General features: G+C 43.0%; 2 long non-coding RNA genes across 3 annotated transcripts; one reads left to right on the top strand and one right to left on the bottom strand.

Moving 5' to 3' along the window:
- Window positions 1-2318: 2318 nt before the first annotated feature.
- On the bottom strand, window positions 2319-6498 carry LOC103105338 (uncharacterized). The gene is made up of 4 exons (XR_474356.3): window positions 6178-6498; window positions 4389-4449; window positions 2946-3119; window positions 2319-2660 (listed from the first exon to the last, which is right to left on the bottom strand). It is a non-coding gene; the product is annotated as an uncharacterized LOC103105338 (long non-coding RNA).
- Window positions 6499-6596: 98 nt separating this feature from the next.
- Window positions 6597-21631, top strand: LOC103105223 (uncharacterized). 2 transcript variants are annotated; one of them, XR_008911570.1, is made up of 4 exons: window positions 6597-6733; window positions 6873-6959; window positions 8213-8337; window positions 10111-21631. It is a non-coding gene; the product is annotated as an uncharacterized LOC103105223 (long non-coding RNA). The 2 variants fall into 2 exon arrangements; XR_474355.2 differs by having other exon boundaries at window positions 6630-6959.
- The last annotated feature ends 105 nt before the right edge of the window (window positions 21632-21736 follow it).

The raw sequence follows: 21736 nt of genomic DNA, 5'->3' as shown, positions 1-21736 counted from the left end.
AGTACGGCATGTGTTTGGATATCGGGAGTCGGGGATGTTTAGTAATTAAATCCCTTTTCATCCTTCTGCACCTGTCTCCTCCTGAAAGCTGAGAGAACAGACGTCAACCGGGACAAGGGCTGGATTGAATGTAGGCGATTCTGAAATATTTATTAGCCTGCGACTCCACTCAATGGAAGGGAAGGAATGCCAACTAATCCGCCCAGCAGCGCTCCGAACGGGGGCATTTTTCAACAGTGACTTATTATATTTCAGCTACTGTCTACTTTGTCAAAAATGGTATCGTTTTAATCTGCGTCTGGGCAGGGCTGTTGGCTTTTGTGTTGGGTTTTCCCAAGGAGCCTTGGGCATGATCTCTGCCCTCTTGACACTGCTTCCCCGCTAGATCTTGCTTTCCTCCCCCTGCCCCATCCATCAGACCTTGGGTCTTCTCGCCTTTCTCAACCTCGGCCAAGTCTGTCCCAATGCCTCCTGGGACAGGGAGGTGCCGCCCTGTAAGGCTGGAGGAAGGTCCTGAGGAAGCCTTCCAGCCCCCAGCCCCCCCAACCCTAACTTGGGGTCCAGGATTCTGGACGAGGGATGTCTCAGACACACACCACTGAGGCAGGCCCAGAGGCGGTCAGCGCGAGGAAACCAAACGAGGGCCATGAGGAACAAAATCCCTTCCTGTTCAATAATGGGAGCCCCATGAAATCATTTCTGAAACTCCCTTCAAATTCTAAATCCGTTAAATTGTGTTTTTCCATGTTCTTTTAAAAAATAATAAATAAATAAAACAAAATGTTCTTTATTTTATTCCAGCGACAAATTTACATAGACATTTTCCAAGGTTCCATGTAAATCCTTTAAATAGATAAGAGACATCAACCAAATGTTGATTTTTTCTTACATCATTTTTGGGGGGCATCTAGAGTGGCTCAGTGGATGGAGAGCCAAACCCAGAGACGAGGAGGTCCTGAGTTCAGATCTGATCTCAGACACTTCCTAGTTATGTGACTCTGGGTAAGTCATTTAATCCCCACTGCCTAGTCCTTATTGTTCTTCTGCCTTGGAACCAATACACAGTATTGATTCTAAGACAGAAGGTCAGGGTTTAAAAAAGTGTTTCTTTTTTTTTTTTAATATGGAATGGCTCCCTGGAAGGGGTTAAGGGAACGAATAGAGGGGGAAATTTAGGTAATGTAAAAATAATATTAATAGAATTTATTAAAAAAATAAATCAACTAAGAAGCACGTGTTGGGCGCCAAGCCCTGTACCAAAGCCTAGAGATACAAAAACAAAGAGGAAACAGACCCTGCCCTCAGGGAGCTTACATCCTAATGGAAGAGCCAATTGGCCATGTTAGTAGATGAGATGAGGGGAAGCGTTGATCTTTAGTTAGGAAAGGATCTGTTTCTACCTCCATGAGCTACTCAGTAAAGCTTCCCTTGTCCTGGCATGCCAGACCCTAGAAACAGGAAATTGGACCTAAATTGGAGGAGTTCTTGAGGGCAGGCTGAAAATGGAAGAAGTACAGAGTCCTGGGGAAAGAGTATTGAACTGTGAATTGAGAGTTGGTTTTTTTAAACACTTACCTTCCACCTTAGAATCAGTACTAAGTAGGGGTTCCAAGACAGAACAGTGGGAAGGACTTGACAAAAGTTAAGTGACTTGCCCAGGATCACAGAGCTAGAAATCTCTGAGGTCAGAATTGAATCTAGGACCTCCTGTCTGTAGTCCCGGCTCTCAATCCATTGACCTGCCCAACTGCCCCAAGAGTTGGTTTTAATTCAATCTTAGACAATTAGTAACGGGGGGACCCTGGGAAAGCCATATCATCATTCTCTGTTAGAGGTCCCTGAGAAGAAAGACTATCTTGCTTTTTTCTACTTATACTCTCCAGCACTTAGCACAGTGCTTGGTCCACAGTAAATACTTAACAAGTGCTTTTTCATTCCTTTGTTTTGCCCTTTTGAGTCTTGGTTTTCTTACCTATAAAATGGGTATAGTGATCCTTGCACTTGCTTACCCATTAGAGTATTTTTTGAGAACCACAGAGTGCTAAAGAGATGTGTTATTATTATGAATAATAGCATTATTAAGAAACAATACAATATAAAGATTCAGAAAGACCTGCATTCAAATCCTGCCTCTAACATGCACCAGTTTGTATGACCATGGGCAGGCAAATCACCTAACCTCCTTAGTGCCCTGAGCAACTCTCTAAGAGGATAAGTTCCTGATGACTTGCTGACTGCATTGGTGGAAAATTTTCATGTTGGGCAGTTGAAATCACACATCCAGACCAAATATATGCATACATATATGTGTATATACACATAGACACAGATATAATGCTGTCTTAATATATGTATTTGTATGTAGACAGACATAGATATAGACATAGACAGAGTCGGAGACAGCAGAGATGTAAATGTGAGTATAGTCATAGACATAAAGCACAGCCATATCAACCCCAAATTCCAGTCTCCAATAAGAAGACATTCTCAGACCCCATTTTTTAGACCAAGAGTCACTGGGGAAGTTGCCATGTTTGGGGGTCCAAAGTCTCTCTACCACTCCTTCCTTGGCCCAGCTGCCTGATGCTTCTGTCTCCATAGGACAAAAATTCATCCTGGGATCCACAGGGTCCATGGATAGATTTCAGGGGGTCTGTGAACTTGTTTGATTTTGGGAAAAAAAAAGATTTTGACAAAATTATAGTACTTTACTACAATTGGCTTCCTCTGCAATTATTTTATTTTATACATTTGAAACTTTTGTTCTTAAAACAGGCGTCACCAGCCACTGCCAAAGGGGCCTAAGATACACAAAACAGTTATGAACCCCTGCCTTATAGTATCAGAATTCCTTGGGCCCCTGGGCTAACGATTGTGTAGGGGCTCACTTTACCCTGTGATACACATACCATCCACTATCCCAAAGGGATCCCAATGTAACTCACTTCCTTCAGCATCTTCCTAGCTCTCTGATTCATGGAGATCCAGTGCATTGTTAGCTCCTGCTTGCCTAGACAATGTAGTATCCTGAAAAGAAGACAGTTGTGGCTCCAAATCCCAGCTCTATAAGTTCTTGATTACTTGTTGATCCTTGTATTTTTTTTTACACTGAGAGTTTCCTGGGTGAGTGAAATCACAGATCCAGATTATATATCAAATACATGTTTGTAAATATATATTTGTACATGTATGTAGATGAGACAAACATAAATGCAGATGGAAACAAAGATTTAGACATAAATGTAGACAGAGACATAGAGATCGATAGAGACATAGATATAGAAGTAAACATAGAAAAGCGGCATAGACACAGAGATAGGCATATGGGTAGACAGTAAAAGGCAAAGACATAGACTACATATAGACATGGAAAGAGATATAAACATTAGTAATAGACAAAGGTATAGACATACATATAGACATAGACATGGTAATAGATATACACATAGACATAGATATAGACACAGTGACAAAGACATAGATACAGACCTAAAAATAGATACAGACATAGACGTAGTAATTGACAAAGACACATACATACATATAGATGTAGTAATAGATGTACATTTAGACACAGACATGGTAATAGACATACATATAGACATTGACATGGTAATAGACAAAGACATAGACATAGATATAGACACAGTAACATACAGACATAGATACAGACCTAAAAACAGATACAAACATAAGCACAGTAATTGACAAAGACATGGACCTATATAGACATAGACATAGATGCAGTAATAGACAGACAGACATTTAGAAATAAACATGGTAATAGACAAAGATACAGATATAGATACAGACAGAAACGGACATGAACATATAGATATAACTGTAACTGATATAGACATAGGCATAGATATAGACATAGATTCTGTTGACCCCCAAGGTCTAATCTTCCATAAGATGTTCTTAGACCAGGATGTAGGCAAAAATGTGGCCATATCCCCAGTGGGGCCAGGTGCCCTTTCCCTTACTTCCTGAGCTTCCTTTCCCAAGGTCCTCTCTCCCTAGTTGCCTTAGGCACCTCTAAGACTATATATTACAAAGGCATTGATCTTTATGGGTTATTCACTATTCCAGTGAAATCACAGCTTTGATCCAAAATTGCAAAATCTATGGGGATGACTGTGGCATTCTTACCGGGGATTTTAACTTGAAGGAAGTAGGCTCTCCCCTCCAGGGCAGTGGGATATGTGTCTGGAGGGGTGAGGGAGTTCTGTTCTGTGGACCATTTTGAGGAAGGAAGGGAGCTGGCAGAGAACTGAGAGTTTGCACACTAGCCTATAGTGTATCCTCTAAGGAATAATTAATTGGTTTGGTCAGCTTCAAGAAGGACATCATACCCAGTGTGAATGAGTAAATTGGAGAAAACCTACTCAGGCAACAGGGTCCAAAATCCTGCAGAGTTCTTGTATCATCTCCCTTCAGGCAGAAAGACTGAAAGAAAAAGCAAAGCAAGATGGGAGGGAGCAGTCAAGGAACTCCCCAAATAATGAGGATGATGTTGATGTGGGTGATGATGGTAGTAATTATTACTCATATTTACAAAGCTTTCCTTAAAGACTTCAAGTGCTTTCAAAGCAATGTTCTCATTTGTTCTGCAAACACCCAGGTGAGACACACAGAGGGCAGGGCTTTTAATATGATCGCCATTTTGCAGACAAAAAAAAATACAAAAAGAGAGAGAGAGAGAGAGAGAGAGAGAGAGAGAGAGAGAGAGAGAGAGAGAGAGAGAGAGAGAGAGAGAGAGAATCAGCAAATTAATGGTTTGTCCAAGATTAGCCAATAATATCCCTCCTTGGTCTCATCATTAATCTCAGTTGCCAAATGGCCAGAGGAATAGTGAGGAGACAGTAGCGTCAGGAAAAGAGCCTTTGCGATGAGGGGATGCGAGTCCAAATCTCATATTTGACTCTTTCTATCTTTATAAACTGAATAAACCATTTCTATTCTTTGTGCTTCAGTTTTCTCATCTGTAAAATGGCCTCTAAAGTTCCTTCCAATTCTCCAATGTGCCTTTGGATGAATCATTTTCCTTTTCATGGACTTCAATCAGCTCCTCAGTCAACTGAGAGTTTGGGACTACAAGATGCCTTCTGCTTTCTGTCCTAGGATCCCCAATGTAATTTTGGATGTCCACCACTCAGAGGTCCCAGAATTCAATTCTCATCTCTGAAACTCAGGCCCCCCAGGGCCAAGGGCCTTGGCTTCTGCCTAGCTTCACTCCTCCTTTGCAGCAGAGCACAGATTGCCCCTCTTCCCCTCCTCCTCCACCCTGACATCCTGATCCCCCTGGAGCTCAGCTTCTTCATGGTTTTGGCCTGCTGCATCATGCCCAGTGAGTAATTAGACACGGCCCCCAGGGACGACAAATGCATTAAAAAGGGACGCCGCTCACTAGAAGCCAAAGAGCTGTTATTGTTTTCCACAGGGTACAAAACTGGTGATGTTCTCAGACCCCAATCTTCCCAGAATACAGGCAGAAGTGGGGCTGGAGACCCAGGGGGACAGATGCCCTTCTCTTTTCCCCATTCTTGTCTGGGCATCCTCTTCCTAGTGCCTCTCTCTGGGTCTCCTCCTCAGGGCTGGGCCCAGTTAGAATAACCATCCTAACTGAGAGAGAGGTCATTGGCCTCTGTCTAATTGGTCCCCGGCTGCCCTAGGGAATGGCTCAAAGTGATATGGCACCAGCTCAGTGGGAGCCTTTGAATCAAGGGTCACTGGAAAAGGTGCTTTGCTTCAGGGTCCAAAGTCTTTGTGGATTGGAGGGAGAGAGTCTCCAGGCTTCCCTCCCACCCTCCCCTGGCCCCTCTCCTTATGGAGACAGATGGCTCTGCCTCCAGAAAGCAAGGGTTCTTAACTGAGCATCCATAGGCTCCCTGGACAGAATTCAGGAGGTCCATCCACTTGGGTTTTAAAAAAATCTTGATAACTGTATTCTATGACAATTGGCTTCCTTAGGAATCTAACCTGTTTTATTTTATGAATTTAAAACCATTTTTTTTTCTGTGAAAAGGTCCATAAGTTTCACTGGTCTGCCAAAGGGGTCCATGACAAAAAAGGTAATTTCTTGGGTCCCTGCGCTAACCATTGTGTAGTGTGGCTCATTTTTCTGTGGCATCCATACCACATCCATTATCTCATAGGGATCCCGATGCATCTCACCTCCTCCAGCTCCCATAAAGCTTGCTGATACAAAGAGCACCAGAACTTCACCACCTCCTGCTTTCCTAGATAGTATAATATTCAGTAGGATTCCTAGAGAGTATAAATATACAGTATAATATCCTGAAGAGTATTTTTTGAAGCCAGAAGATATGGGTTCGAATCCCCACTGTTTTATCCTAGTGACGTGACCCTTGAATAAGTCACTTCCCCTCTTTGGGTCTCAGTTTCCTCATTGGTAAAGCGATGGTAAAGCCCATTGGTAAAACCATGAGGACCCTTCCTTAGGGCACCATAGCCTCCTCGGATCCACCCCATCATCATTCCAAACACCATTGTGAGACGCTTCATGGTGCAAGTCCAAGAATCTTGTCTTGGATTCTAGTTCCGGCTAGAGTGTCTTGTCTTAGATTGTAGTTCTAGAATCTTGGATGCTAATTCTGTGTCTGCCACCAACTGATCCTCAGTTTCCCCATGGAATGAGGACAGTAATGGTTGTAGTAACTGACTCAGAAGACTCTTAAGGAAGTTGTTTATAAGTCTTAAAGCATTTGTAGTTATGAAATGTTTTATATTATATTCAATAACTTATATGACAGATGGATATTTAATATAATATCCCCTTGTTCATAGAGTTTAGATCTGGAAAGAAGCTTAGCAGGCTTCTAGTCCAAACTTAACCCTTTGTTTTACAGAAAAAGAAACTGAGGCTTGCCAGATGTCACACAACTATTCAGTAGCAGAGTTGGAATTTGAACCCAGAGCTCCTAACCCAGACTCTAGTGAGTATACCACACTATCTCTCACTCCGACTTCTCTAAGAATTTCATCTTAGTGCCTCCCTTCTCAGACTACTCCAAATATATCTTGGCTATATTTTATTTGCACAGAAATTATTTGTATGCTCTTTTCCCTCATTAGATTGTGAGCTCCCTGAGAACAGGGATTTTTTAGGGACATGGAAAGGATTTGTATTCCCAGTGCTTGGAAGACTGCCTGGCACATAGTGGGTGTTTAATTAATGCTTGTTGTCTTGGCTCTACTGTAAATTCATTTTTAAAAAATAACCCTTAAACTCTCAGCCGTAATATCAACTCAGACAGAAGGTCAGGGGCTAGACAAACAAAATTCAATGATTTTCCCAGGGTCACACAGCTAGGAAGTGATGGAGACCAGATCGGAACCCAGGTCTTCCCGATGCCAGGCCTGGTGCTCCCTCGCTGCCCCTCTACTGTAAACTATCCCAGCATAGCAACAATCTTCTCTGCCTTTGTGTCTTCCATTGAACCTAACCTAGGTCCACTTTCCCTACAGTAGATTCTCAATAAATGTTTACTGAATGAATGGTCCAGCATCACCCTCCTCTTCCCCCATCAAGGAGACTTTCTAAAGTATTTCTACAGGTGGGGTCAGGGCTAGGCACTGAGCTGATTGGTTAACAAAGACGTGTTTTTTCCCTTTTGTGGGTATCCAACTCCTCTTTAAATTTTCTTTTTAATGAATAATATGGAAATAGGATTTGAGCGATAATATATGTATAACCCAGTGGAATTGCTTGTCAGCTCCGGGAGAGGGAAAGAAAGGGAGGAGGGAGACAATAAGAATCATGGAACCATGGGAAAATTTTTAGAAATAAAATTTAAATTTTCTTTTTTTTTTTTTTGGATGGCAGGGATGTCAAGCCACATAAGAATCTCTCAGCATAGAAACTGTAGCTCAACAGCTCTCTGTAATCTAGACATTTGATGTGTCTGGGATACTGTGAGGTTGAATAGAGTCAAGTCACTCAGTCAATAAACATTTATTGAGCACTTACTATGTGCCAAGCCTTGTGCTAAACACTGGAGATGCAAAGAAAGGTCCAAGGCAGGCTCAGCTCTCAAGATGCTCCCAGGGAGACGTCACGTAACAACCAAGCACAAACGAGCTGTGGCATCGTTGTTTAAGCATTTTTCAATTGTGTTCAACTCTTTGGACCTCCATTTGAAGTTTTCTTGGAAAAGATATCAGAGTGGTTTCCCATTTCCTTTTCTAGCTGATTTTATAAATGAGGAAACTGAGGCCAATGGGATGAAATGATATATGCAGGATCACTCAGCTAATAAGTGTCTAAGGCTGGATTTGAACTCAAGAAGAGGAATCTTCCTGACTCCAGACCAGGTACTCTATCCACTGAACCATCAAAAATAGACTATATAAAGGTATATTATATATTCTATCTATCTATCTTATTAGTATATATTTACGAATATTGTATAAAATATAGTTGATTTATTTTATATTATAAATATATATACTCTAATAGGCATTCAAGAGGATTGGGAAAGGCTTCTTATAGAAGGAGGAATTTTAGCTGGGATTTCAAGGAAGCCAGGAGGTGGAGATGAGGAAGGTGAAAATGCCCAAACCCTGGAGCGGATGGGAAACTACCGGAGTTTATTGAGCAAGGGGCTGACATGATTATGTTTGACCTTTTGGAAGATAGCTTTGACAGCTGAGTAGAGAATGGACTGGAGCAGGGAGAGGTTTAAAGCAGGCAGACCCTCTTCCAGCAGGCTACTGCAATAATCAAGGCACAAGATGATTAGGACCTGGATCCGGGTGATGATGGCAGTGTCAGAAGAGAGATGGGGAAAACTAATGGGCTTAGCAATCAATTGGGTACGGGGCGGGGAGAATTGCATCCACAAGCATTTATTAAGCCAGTACTATGCCAGGCACTGTGCCAAGCACTGAGGATACAAATATCAGCAGAAAGATAGTCCCTGTCCTTAAGGAGCTTCCATTCTGAAGAGAGAAACCCATTAAAAAGAAGCCCAAAAGGGAAGGTGGGAAGAGCATGGAGACTTGGGAAAGAGTGTAACCTGGAGAGGAAGGAAGATACAGCCGACTTGGGCATCTCCCTTAAATTGGTGGTATAGGGAAGAACAGTCAATCGCATGAGAGGAGCGGGCTTCCAGGGGGAAGGGGTTTCTGTGACATAGTAGACAAGATTAGAAGAATTAGACGTGTTAAGTAACTTTGCCCAGAATCAATGGCGAAGGCAGCACCTGCTGCCTCTAAGTTCCATTCTGTCCATTATGATCACAGCCTCTCCCAACCACTTTATAGACTTTACTTTTGTATTCTTACACTTACCTTTTTATAGTTTATTTAATTTTGTATTTATATATTTTATGTTTATAATTAATTTTATATTCACATAATATATTTTAATTATGTTTATTTAATTTGTATTACATTATTTCATGTGTAGAATTAATTTTGTATTTATAGTATTTTATATTTATAATTAATTTATATTTATATAATATGTTTTAATTATGTTTAATTTTGTATTTATATTATTTTATGTTTAGAATTAATTTGTATTTATAGTATTTTATATTTATCACTAATTTTCTATTTATATAATGTTTTAATTATTGTTTAATTTTGTATTTACATTATTTCATATTTAGAATTAATTTTGCATTTATAGTATTTTATATTTATCACTAATTTTCTATTTATATAATGTTTTAATGATGTTTAATTTTGTATTTACATTATTTCATATTTAGAATTAATTTTGCATTTATAGTATTTTATATTTATCATTAATTTATATTTATATAATATGTTTTAATTATGTTTATTTAATTGTGTATTTACATTATTTTATCTTTAGAATCAATTTTGTATTCATAGTATTTAATATTTATCATTAATTTAATGTTTATATAATTTATACAATATGTTTTAGTTATTAATGTATTGATTAGAATTAACATATTCTATGAACATTATATCTAGTGATAATTATTAATATATTAATTTTTATATGATGTACTTCCACCACTCCGATTCCCATTAGAAGGTAAGCTTCCTGAGATCAGGGACTGGTTCCCTCTTCTGTCCCATGTGCTTCTTTCTTTGTGTCCCTTCCTGGAGACCCAACCAACAAGCTCTTGTAACAGTCCCAGTGTGATGTGATGAGAATCTGCCCCAGAGCGACGGTGGTGTTCAAGGACAGAAGAGGAGGCATTGAGAGAAGCCGTGAAGGTAGAAATGACAAAACGACAAGCCATTGGATAAGATGGGGTGAGTGCCGGGGATGAGAAGGGGATGCCGCCAGCACCATAAGCCTGAGTGACTGGGAGAATGATGGTGCCCTCAATGGGCGTAAGAAAATTGGGGAAGGGAGAGATTTGGGAGAAAAAGTCATGAGATCCGTGCTGGCGGTGTCCATGTGAGATATCTGCAGGATTTCCAGTTTTAGGTGTCCAAATGCCCATTTTTGATGTAGGACTAGAACTCAGAAGAAAGCCTAGAGCTCGAGATAGGAACCTGGGAATCCTGGGTGAAGAGATGCTCATTGAATCCAGGGGAACCGAGGAGATAACCAAGAATTGAATAAAGGGAGAAGAGAAAGAGGAGGGCTTGGGACAGACTCACTATTAGTGAGCCCTGAAGGAAGAACCAGAAAAGGAGATGGAGAAGGAAGAACCAGAAAAGTAAGGAGGAGAGAACCTTTGTTGAGAGATCCATAAACTTCAGAGAACAGGCATTTAATGGATTTCTGCTTGCTTAATTGCATTTAGTGGGCACCTAATAAATGCTGACTGGCTGAATGAATACATAGACACCAACATGGTGGAGGACATCTAGGTGAAATCCCACATTGGTCACTTAGTCGCTGTGTGACCCTGGACATGTCATTTAACTTTATTATGCTGGAGAGTCTTCAACTCTAAAATAAGGCTGGACTCGATCAATCAACCTATCAAGGATCATTTATTAAGCGCCTACTATGTGCCAAGGGCTGGAGATGCAAATACAGAGAATGAAACAGTCCCTTCTGGGAAGGAGGCTAGAACTATGATGCAATCGTCTTTTTACATTGAAGGAATGTCGAGGGTCAGGGAGTTGCTTTGGAGAGCAGGAAGAGTGTGTGTTGTGGGGGAGGGGATTAGGGGGCCTTTTTGCCCAGAGATGGGACTTGGGGGTCCTGAGTTCAAACCCAGGGGGCGGGTGGCTCACCACTCCATGTCTCCGGTGGGTCTGGGAGCCCACTCCTGGCTCTAGGCCTCTGGGGCTGAGAACTTTGGAGAGGAAGGAGCTGGAGAAAGAGGGGGTCGGGCGGGCACCATCCTCGGGGTCTCAGGGGTCCCAGGCCTCTCGTGGGGAGGCAGAGGGAGGGGGTGGAGGCCAGACTGGAGGCCAGTGCCAGCCTTCTAGCCACAGGCAGGCAGGCCCTGGGAGCAGTGGCCGGCCAGCGACCCCTTTAAGACAGCCGGGGGCGGGCGGGCAGGCGGCTTCTCTTTGCTTGGTGAAACTGTTCAGTTTTAGGGCAGGCCGGGGAGGGGGCAGAGGGAGGGAGGGCACACCTGTTGTGGAACTTGAGAGAAGGATTATTTATAAATGTTCAGAGCTCGGGATTCCTACAGGGCTGAAAGGGCTGCTGTCCGCAAGGGGAAGGTCACCGAAATGCTTGTTTATTAAAGCTGTGGCAACTGGGGGAGCCATAACGGGGCAAAACGATGAAATTAACAAGCCATCTGAGGCGGGCACGGCCAGGGCATGGCACTGCCTGCCCCAGGCGCCGGGCGACCGGGCCAAGGCCAAAGCCCTGCCTGATGCCAGCACCCTGCCCCCAGCCCAAGCCAGCCCAGCCCAGCTGTCTGTGCCCCAAAGCACCGGCCCCCCAAACGTGGCACCCCAAATCTGAGAGGGGCTGCTCCCTCACTGCTCCAGTTCACAGAAGGTGCCTCCTCATGCCCTTCTGGAAGCACCAGCCAATCGCCCTTCCCTGGGCTTCAACTGCCCCCCCCCACACTTCAGGGACTGCTCCCCCAAATTTTCATAGAGTGTGTTAGGGATCGGGGTGTCCTTTTTCAACTCTGAGGCTGGAAGAGTAATCCTATTGGATGATCCCCCTTTTCTTGGGAGGAACATTCTAGAGGGACCTCTGAGAAGCCGCAGGGAGTGGGGATCCCGGCCCCCACCCCCACCCCCAAACCAGCTCACTGTTGAAATCCCCATTTCAGGAAAGCTCTGTTTTCCTCTGGTGACTGATAGCAGAACAGGTGGTCTCAGCCTTAGCAAGTGTCAGATGAACCAGCCAGCTCACAGGGGGCAATTCGCAGCTCACTTTCGCTCCGAGACATGGGTCCTCGCTGGGTCCCTGTGGTCACCCCCTCTTTGCTCTTCCCCGACATGGCCCGGACGGAAAGTGTGACCTCATCCTTCCACACACACGTTCACCTCAAACAATCGCACACGCTCACATGGGCAGGATCCTAATTACACACACTCAGAAGTTCACACTTGCAGGGGTAACATAGGCGGGCACCGAGACATGCTCACACATATGGGCCTATTTGTACAAAATACCCAGCCTTCACTCTGCAGCCCACTTTATTGAGAACTGCTCTATACCTAACCCTATGGCTGGCATCTCTGTCTGTCCATCCGTGCCTGCCTGTCTGTCTTTTTCTCTCTCCCTCTTTCCCTCCCCCCTTTCTCTCTGTCTGTCTGTCTTCCTGATTCTCAGTCTCTCTCTCTTTCCCTCTTTCCTTCTTTGTCTCTATCCCTGTCTCTGTCTATCTCCTTTCCCCTCCCTTCTTTCCCTCTCTTTTCTCTCTTCTCTTTCTCTCTCCCTCCCTATTCCTCTCTGTCCCTCTGTCCCTCTCTGTCTCTGTCTCTCCCTGTCTCTCTGTGCCTATCTGTTTGTCTTTTTTCCTCTCTGTCCCTCTCTCTCTCTTTCTCCTCCCCACTCTCTCCCTCTCTCTCTTCCTCTTTCCCTCCCCCCTTTCCCTCTCTGTCTGTCTGTCTGTCTGTCTACATGATTCTCAGGCTCTCTCTCCCCCTTTCCTTCTTTGTCTCTATCCGTGTCTCTGTCTATCTATCTCCTTTCTCCCCCCTTCTTTCTCTCTCTTTTCTCTCTTCTCTGTCTCTCTCTCCTCCCCCTCCCATGTCTCTGTCTGTCTGTCTGTCTGTCTGTCTTTCTTCTATCTTTCCTAATTTGTTCTCTTCCTCCTATGTCCCCCTGTGTCTCTGTCTCAGGCCGTGTCCCTCACCAGCACACAAGCCCAAGCTCGGTTCTCTTTCAGACCACCTCTTCCATGAAATATGAGGCATATTCCTCACGTCATATCTATTTTCTCCCTCAACCTCATGGCAAACAATTTTTTTAAGAGGAGCTGAATTTCTGCTTGTCACTCCTGGAAACAGTTGTGGGGGATTGGTCCGTAGAACTGTCACGCCTCCAAAGTTGCTCTTTGGCTGCTGAGATACTTCCACTGTCCCTCACACGCACATGTACATGCACACAGACACATACACACATATACACAAACCTACACTGCAGTGTGTGGACATATAGATATGTATTCTCACCCACACACATGCTTTCCTGCCAGTGAGTGGACCTAGCTGGGAGCTGGGAGCCTGGTTGACAGGGAGGAGAACATGGTCTTTAGCTTCCTAGCGCCATATTCAGATGGGACGTTCCCCTCACTTTGAGACAAGGCCCGGCAGAACCCAGGGTGTCACTGAATCCCAGAATCTCTGAGCTGGGAGAGAACTCAGGGATCCCTACATTTAAGCCCTTGCCCCTTCACCACACCTCCAATAAGGTTCATCCAGCCTTTGTGCGGACCCTTTTGACGGTCCATCTGATGAAGCCAAAATGGACCCATCCTCTGAATGATGTTTTTTAAATGAATAAAATAAAGTGCTCAGTAGTACAAGGGACACCGATGAGATTGATATCAAACATTTTTTAAAATTCCAACAAATCTGATGGCACACACTTGGAATTCCATACCTTGGAGGGGGGAGGCTGAGTACGGTAGATCTCTTGAGTTTCATCTATTGGGCTATGCCAATGGAAGGGCTACACTGCTTGGCACCAATAGAAAATAATCATAATATTTATTAAGCACCTACTATATGCCAGGCACTCTACTAAATGCCTTACAAATATTACCTCATTTGGTCCTTGTGATAACCCTGGAATGTAGGGACTTTTTACAGATAAGGAAACTGAGGCAGGCAGAGGTTAAGTGACTTGCCAAGCTACAAAGCATATCAGATTGGGTTTTGATTTGGGTCTTCCTGATGCCAAATCCAATGCCTCAGTGATCTCCCAGAAAGGAGAGGGGGTAAGGCACTGGGTACACAGACTCAGACCAAAGTTGACTTGATAATCAGTAGTGGGAAGGGGGTGTCTGCATTTTCCCCCAGCCTGGGAGATATGGGGAGATCCAGCCTTTAAAAACAAAAACAAAGGCAAACAAACAAAAATATTTAGGGGACCCCTGGCTAAGAGCCCCCCATTAGATCATTCAGACCCTCAACTTGGACTGATCAGTGAGAATCAGCTAGCGTTGGGCCATGGAGAGTTTATTTCATCAATGGACATCATACTCTTAAGGCTTCACCATTGTATGTTTAGATACCATTTTAAAGATTATAGAAGAGTTTCTTCTCATAAAAGCCCTGTGAGGTAAGTAGTACAAATATTCTGATCCCCATTTTACAGAGAAGGAAACTGAGGCTCAGAGAAAGGTGTGATTTGCAGTAGGCTATGCAGTAAGTGTCCGAGTTGGGATTTGAACCCGGGCATTGTGATTCTAGGATACATCAACTGTAGAAAATACAATATATTTTTCCTGTACCTCGAGAACCCAGGGACACCTCCACACCCTGATGAGACATCATAGGAGGATTGTGGGGGAGGAAGTTTTCATTTATTCACTCTAATTTAAGATGTTCTGTGCTAATAATAACCTCAGAGTCTGCACAGCTCAGAGGGCTGAGGTTTGGCCTTGGAGGTCTGGCCTTGGAGTGAGGAAGACCTGCATTGAAGTCCTGCCTCTAAATGGCTCTGTGATCCTGGGTGTCTCTGGGCCCCAGGAAACTTGTGAAGGCTTTAAGGGACAGGGGCAGCTAGGTGGCTCAGTGGTTAGAAAGGCGGGCCTGGGTTCAAATCTGACCTCGGATAACTTCCTAGTTGTGTGACCTTGGGCAAGGCAATTAACCCCATTTTCCCAGCCCTTATCCTTCTGTCTCAGAATTGATACTAAGATGGAAGGTAAGCGTTTAAAAAAAAACCCCAAAGGGGGCAGCTGGGTAGCTCAGTGGATTGAGAGCCAGGCCTAGAGATGGGAGGTCCTAGGTTCAAATCTGGCCTCAGCCACTTCCTAGCTGTGTGACCCTGGGCAAGTCACTTGACCCCCATTGCCTAGCCCTTACCACTCTTCTGCCTTGGAGCCAATACACAGTATTGACTCCAAGACGGAAGGTAAGGGTTTTAAAAAAAAACAAAACCCAAAGACTTTAGGAGACATTCCAGGGTTGTGGCCCATGCCCACAATCCCAACAATTGGTGAATGGATCACTTGAGTCCCAGAATCCTGAGCGCCAATTTGGCAGGCCCCCAGGGAATGGGGGCCACCAAGCTATGTAGGGTGGGATAAATTGGTCCAGTGTAGAAATAGGGCAGGTCAAAGCTCCAGTGTCCATCTAGAAGGCCACTGTGCCCATGAGAAGCCACTGGACTTCCAGCCTAGACAAGATAGGGAATGGGGGGAATTTCCTCACTGAGGAACAATAACAATAATATCCATTTCATTTCAACTTGTGGCCTGCGTGTGGCTCAGAGAAGAGGCTATTGGATGGACCAACACAGCAGGTCAGGCTAACAGATGGAACTGGACCACGAGTCCTGTCCATCTCCTGTTCCCCTTAAGCATCTCTTCGAGCCACAGGCCATGGGTCTATCTCAGATCCCTTCCTTTCCCCCCTTTGCCAGACCAGCCTCATTCCACAGTAGAGTGGGCAGAAAATGCCTTTGGAGCTGGAAAACCTGGCTCCAATCCTGGCTCTGCAACCTAGAGATTGGCTGGGTGCCCTTTGGGCTGTAGAGTTACCTTCTCTGTAAAAGGAGAGGATGGAGCTAGATCAGAGGTATCAACCAGGGGACAATCTTGAGGGCTGCCTAAATGAGATTAAAACAGAATCAGGAAATATTTGACAAAACAAATGAAAATACAATAGCATGTAGATAATGTTAATTGGTGGTTTTCTAAGTCAATGTGCTGCCAGGCATCCCTGCACAGTTTGGCATTCCCTATTTCTGTATAGGGGCAGTTAGGCTGCACAGTGGATAGAGCTCCCAACCTAGAATCAAGAAGACTTATCTTCACGAGATCAAATCTTGCCTCAGACACTCACCAGCTACATGACCCTGGGCAAGTCACTTAACTCTGTTTTGCCTCCATTTCTTCAACTGTAAAATGAACCGTAGAAGGAAATGGCAAACCACTTCAGTATCTTTGCTAAGAAAACCCTGTAGGGAGTCATGAAGAGTCAGACACAACTTGGAAATGACAGAGCAAGATTTCTGTTTGATTGGCATTACTGTACTAGATGATCTCTAGGATCCTTTTTAGCGCTGAAATTCTATATTCTAAGATCTCTTCCAATGATTATATTTTATGTCTTAACATTTCATGTTCTAAGATATTCTCAATTTCTTTAAAAATGTTTTCCCTTAATTTTTAATATTCTGTGTTCTAAGGGTCCTCCCATCTCTGATAGTCCATGTTTCTAAGGACCCTCCTTGCCCTAACATTTCATTTTTTTTTAAACCCTCACCTTCCATCTTGGAATCAATACTGTGTATTGGTTCCAAGGCAGAAGAGTGGTAAGGGCTAGGCAAAGTGACTTGGCCAGGTTCACACAGCTGAAGTCAGACTTGAACCCAGGACCTCCCATCTCTAGATCTGGCTCTCAATCCACTGAACCACCCAATTGCCCCCAACATTTCATTTTCTAAGGATTCTTCCAGCTCTGACATTTCATAGTCTCAAGCCCCTTTTAGCTTTCATATTCCCCATTCTAATGTCTCCTTTACCTCTGAAATTCTCTATTCTAAGATTTCTTCCAATTATAATATTCCATGTTTTAAGATCCCCTCAATTTCTAATTCTCTGTGTTCTAAAGGTCTCAGCTTTGACATTTTATGTTTCTAAGGTCTCTCCCCTGATGTTCTATGTTCTAAGGGCCTTCCCAGCTCTGAAATGATTTTTTATTTGAAATTTATTATTTAATTAATTTAGAATATTTTTTCATGATTACATGGATCATGTTCTTTCCCTTCCCTCTTCCTACCCCCTCTTATATCCAAGGAGTAATTCCACTGGATTTTACATGTGTCATTGATCAGGACCTATTTCCATATTATTACTATTTGTACTAGAGTGATCCTTTAGAGTCTACATCCCCAATCATATCTCCATCAACCCATGCGACCAAGCAGTTGTTTTTCTTCCGTGTTTCTGAAACTATTTTCTAAGATCTCTTTCAGCTTTCAAATTTTCTGTTTGAATTTCCTATCTTCTGAGATCCCTTTAAATTCTAATATTCTTCAAAGGTCATAGGCATTCTATGTTCTAAAGTCTTTTCCATTTCTGAAATTCTGTTCTAAGGTCTCTTCCAGCTCTGATAGTCTGTGCTCTAACTTATTATATCCTGAGTCCCTTGAGATCTAACATGCTTTGTCCCAAGGTCTCTTCCAGTTCTTCTGACATTCCAAGTTCTAGCTTTCTGTTTTCTAAGTCCCCATCTCAATTTGTATAATTGATGCACTCTCGGGTCCATTTCTGCTCTACCATTTTATATTTGAAGGACCTTTCTATTCTGAATAACCATTCTGATATTCTATGTTCTAAGGTCTCTTCCAGCTCTAACAACCTATAATCATTTCATCTATCATCAAAAAGCCACCTTGAGCCCATATAGGCCAAGGGTCAAAGCCTCTGTTTCGTCACACCCTTTGGGGCAGATATGGGACAGGCCCATCATGGCTCATGGCCTTTGTAGCTCCCTTTGAGGAGACTTGTTTTTGTGGGGGATAGGTGCTGCTGAACAAATAATGGAACTTCCCCCTGTAAGATTGTGCTGTATCTGTGAGTCCGGGGTTGGCAGCCTGGGGCATGCAGCCAGCAAAGGCATATGAGATGGTCTGGAATGCCAGGCACTCAGTTGATTTGATGAGCAGCTCGAAGAGATAGATATAGACCCACCAGGGAACAGTAACCATATCCCCACAGGGATATGGGAACTGCCAGTAGACCTCAAAAGAAGAAAATAATCTGAAACCTGGGGTTCTCAGATTCAGAAGGGACCTCATGATCTACCTAATGCAAACCTACCATTTTAGAGATGAGAAGACTGAGATTCAGAGAGGTTAAATAAATTGCTCAAGGTCAAATTTGAACCCAGGTCCTCTGACTTGAAAGCCATTTCTGTTTCTATTCTGTCATATACCAGGAAAGTGGAAATGTTGCACAAAAAGAGTTATATTAATTAGAATTAGAATATGAACTCATATAAGACCAAAGGCCATTCTCCAGAAGATAAGAGGTCAAGGAATATGAACAGGAAGTTCTCAAAAGAATTGCAAACTATTAACAACCACATGAAAGAATGTCCCAAATGACTAAGAATAAGAGGAATGCAAAGTAGAATGTAGCTCCAGTCTCAAACTCCAATGGTAAGGGACTCTGCCCATTGGTGGAGATCAATGCATTGCTCTTCTTGAAGGGTGGGGAGCAGTTAGAGGGAGAACAGTCATAAAAACAACACTGAATTGCTAAGGATGATAAAAGATGGGAACAGTTTATGTTGGAGGGCATGTGGGGAGACACATGGTGCACTGTTGGTAGAGCTGTGAATCAGTATTTTGGAAAGCAATTTGGAATTAAGTAAATAAAGTGACTGAAAAGTCCAAATTCTTTGACTCAAAATTCTATTACTAGATTTATACCCTGAGGGGGCCATTGATAAAAAAAAAATATTCCCTGCATATATCAAAGGAGAATTTTTTTTTTTGCTAGTAATAAAAGATTAGAAACAAAGTCGATGCCCATCCATTGGGGAATGGTTAAACAAATTATGGTTCATGGATATAATGGAATTTGACTATGCTGCAAGAAATGATGAATTGATGATTCTAGAGAAGAATGGAAAAATCTACATGAACTATTGCAAAGTAGAGTAGGCAGAGCTGAGAGAATAATATACATAAGGGGCATTGAGGTGGCTCAGTGATTGAGAGCCAGGCTCTGAGATGGGAGGAAGGTCCTGGGTTCAAATATGGCCTCAGACACTTTCTAGTTGGGTGACCTTGGGCAGATCACTTAACCCCCAAAGCCTAGATCTTACCATTCTTCTACTTTGGAACCAGTACTTGATATTGATTCCACGATGGAAAGTAAGGTTTTTAAAATAATAATAATAATATGTACAATGATTACATCAATGGAAATGGAAAGAACCACCCCCCAAAATAAAAAATGAATGTAGTCAAATTATCAAGAATCATAGACATGTCGGAGCTGGGAAGGGTTTCTGAACATGGGATGGCTGATTCTAGATCCTAGAAGGCCGATCCACTAGAAGAACCGAAGAGCCAGAGCTAGGAGGGCCTAATAGAATTGAAAGGGACCTTGGAGATGAGCTAGTCCTCATCCCCCAGTTTCTCCACCTCTCTGTTTAGTTCAAGAAGGCATTGTTGTGTGGAGAGCATCAGACTGGAGGCAGGGGACCCGGCGTTCTAGTTGTAATCCTACCATGTAGCCCTATGTATGAGGGCTTTGTACAACTGTGCAAATAAGTGTGAAAAAAACTATTGCTAGCGTAGTAGTCTAAAATGACTCAAGGAAGGGGAGAACGGTATTTATATGTATTTCTATGTAGACTGTTCAAAGCCTTGTTGGTGTTTGTCCTTTGTTTTCAATGGTTGATGTCTTGACTTATGCCTGAATTGGATTTCAGTAAGGCAGAGTTGAACAAAGGTGTCAGCCTCAAGTCATCAGAGTTCATTGGCAAGACAAAAGTCTGGAGGCCGGGTGTTAGCCGGGTGATCTGGGCCATGAAATTTCTTCTCTGCCCAATGAGAGATTAAACTGTCCAGAGTCTCTTCCAGCTCTAAAATCCCATAATGATTTCTAGGATGCTACGGGGTGGGATGTAGGGAGGAGTTAAATAAACCATTTCAAATCCTCCGCAGGAAGCTAAGGACAGAACTGCCTTCAGATGGGAGACTGGATGGGTCTATGATCCTACCTTTTAGATTTGGAAAAGACCCAAGTGAACATCTAATTTCTTTTCCTTCCTTCCTTTCTTCCTTCCTTCCTTCCTTCCTTCCTTCCTTCCTTCCTTCCTTCCTTCCTTCCTTCCTTCCTTCCTTCCTTCCTTCCTCAAACCACTGATTCCATTAATATTGAGAATTCCTTGTGTAAAAATCCCCTTTTAATGCAGATCTGCAATATTTACTCTGAAGAATTGCCTGAGAATACTGATAGGTTATATGATTTGTCCATGGTACCACAGCTAACATGTGCCAGAGGGAGGGTTTGAACTCACGACTTCCTGATTCCAGGAAGGTTGGAACTCTTTCCACTAACCTTGTTGCCTCTCTTTCAACTAGTCTAATCCCCTCATGTTACAGAGGAGGATACCTGAGGCCAAGAGTGGTTAAATAATCTGCCCAAATTCACACAAGTTGTAAGTAGCAGAGGCAGGATTCAATCTCAAGTCTTTGGACTCCAAATCCAGGGCTCTTTCTACTGTACCACAAGGCCACTGAGCGGAGAGGTACAGGATGACTTGGTATCTGTTGCTCAGGGAGTTTATGAATACAGCCAGAGTCTTCTTAACCAGACTTAACCTCCTTAAAACAGGCAGTAGCATCCCTCCCTAGACTCAGGCAGGGGTAGGAACAGTAAAGAGCCTTCCATAGCTATTTATTCATTGATTGTCTAACTAATTATTTTGTTTTTCCAAATGATGCCAAGCTGGGAGGGCCAGCTAACCCACTGGCTGACAATCAGAATATCCAAAGATCTTGATGGGCGCGAACACTGGACCAAAGCAAAGAAGTTGAAATTTAACAGGGATGAATATAAAGCCTTATTCTTGTGTTAAAAAAAAATTTGTGTCCCAGGTACTAGATAGTGGAGACATGGTCAGATAGAGCTTTGTTAAAGGATCAGTTGGTGGGGGAACTATTAGACTCAAAAAATTAAAATGAATCAGCAATGTGATTGGTCAACTCCAAAAGCCAATGTGATCTTGGGCTGCTTTAAGAGAGGTATAGTTTAGGGGAAGCCAGAGTCAGAAGAACCTGGGCTCAAAAGTGGCCTAAGACCCTTCCTAGTTGTATGACCCTGGACAAGTCACTGAACCCCCATTACCTGGCCCTTGCCACTCTTCTGCTTTAGAATTGATACTTAGTCTGAATTCTAAGATAGAAGGTAAGAGTTTAAAAAGAGAGAGGGAGAGAGAAAGAAAGAAAAAGAGAAAGAAAGAAAGAAAGAAAGAAAGAAAGAAAGAAAGAAAGAAAGAAAGAAAGAAAGAAAGAAAGAAAGAAAGAAAGAAAGAAAGAAAGAAAGAAAAAGAAAGAAAGAAAAAGAAAAGAAAGAGAGAAAGAAAGAAAGAAAGAAAGAAAGAAAGAAGAAAGAAAGAAAGAAAGAAAGAAAGAAAGAAAGAAAGAAAGAAAGAGAGA

Source organism: Monodelphis domestica, chromosome 4, assembly GCF_027887165.1.
Source record: "Monodelphis domestica isolate mMonDom1 chromosome 4, mMonDom1.pri, whole genome shotgun sequence".
In the NCBI taxonomy this organism is placed as follows: Eukaryota; Metazoa; Chordata; class Mammalia; order Didelphimorphia; family Didelphidae; genus Monodelphis; species Monodelphis domestica.
Note: the sequence above shows the minus strand (reverse complement) of the source record. Positions and strands in the feature narration are given on the sequence as shown.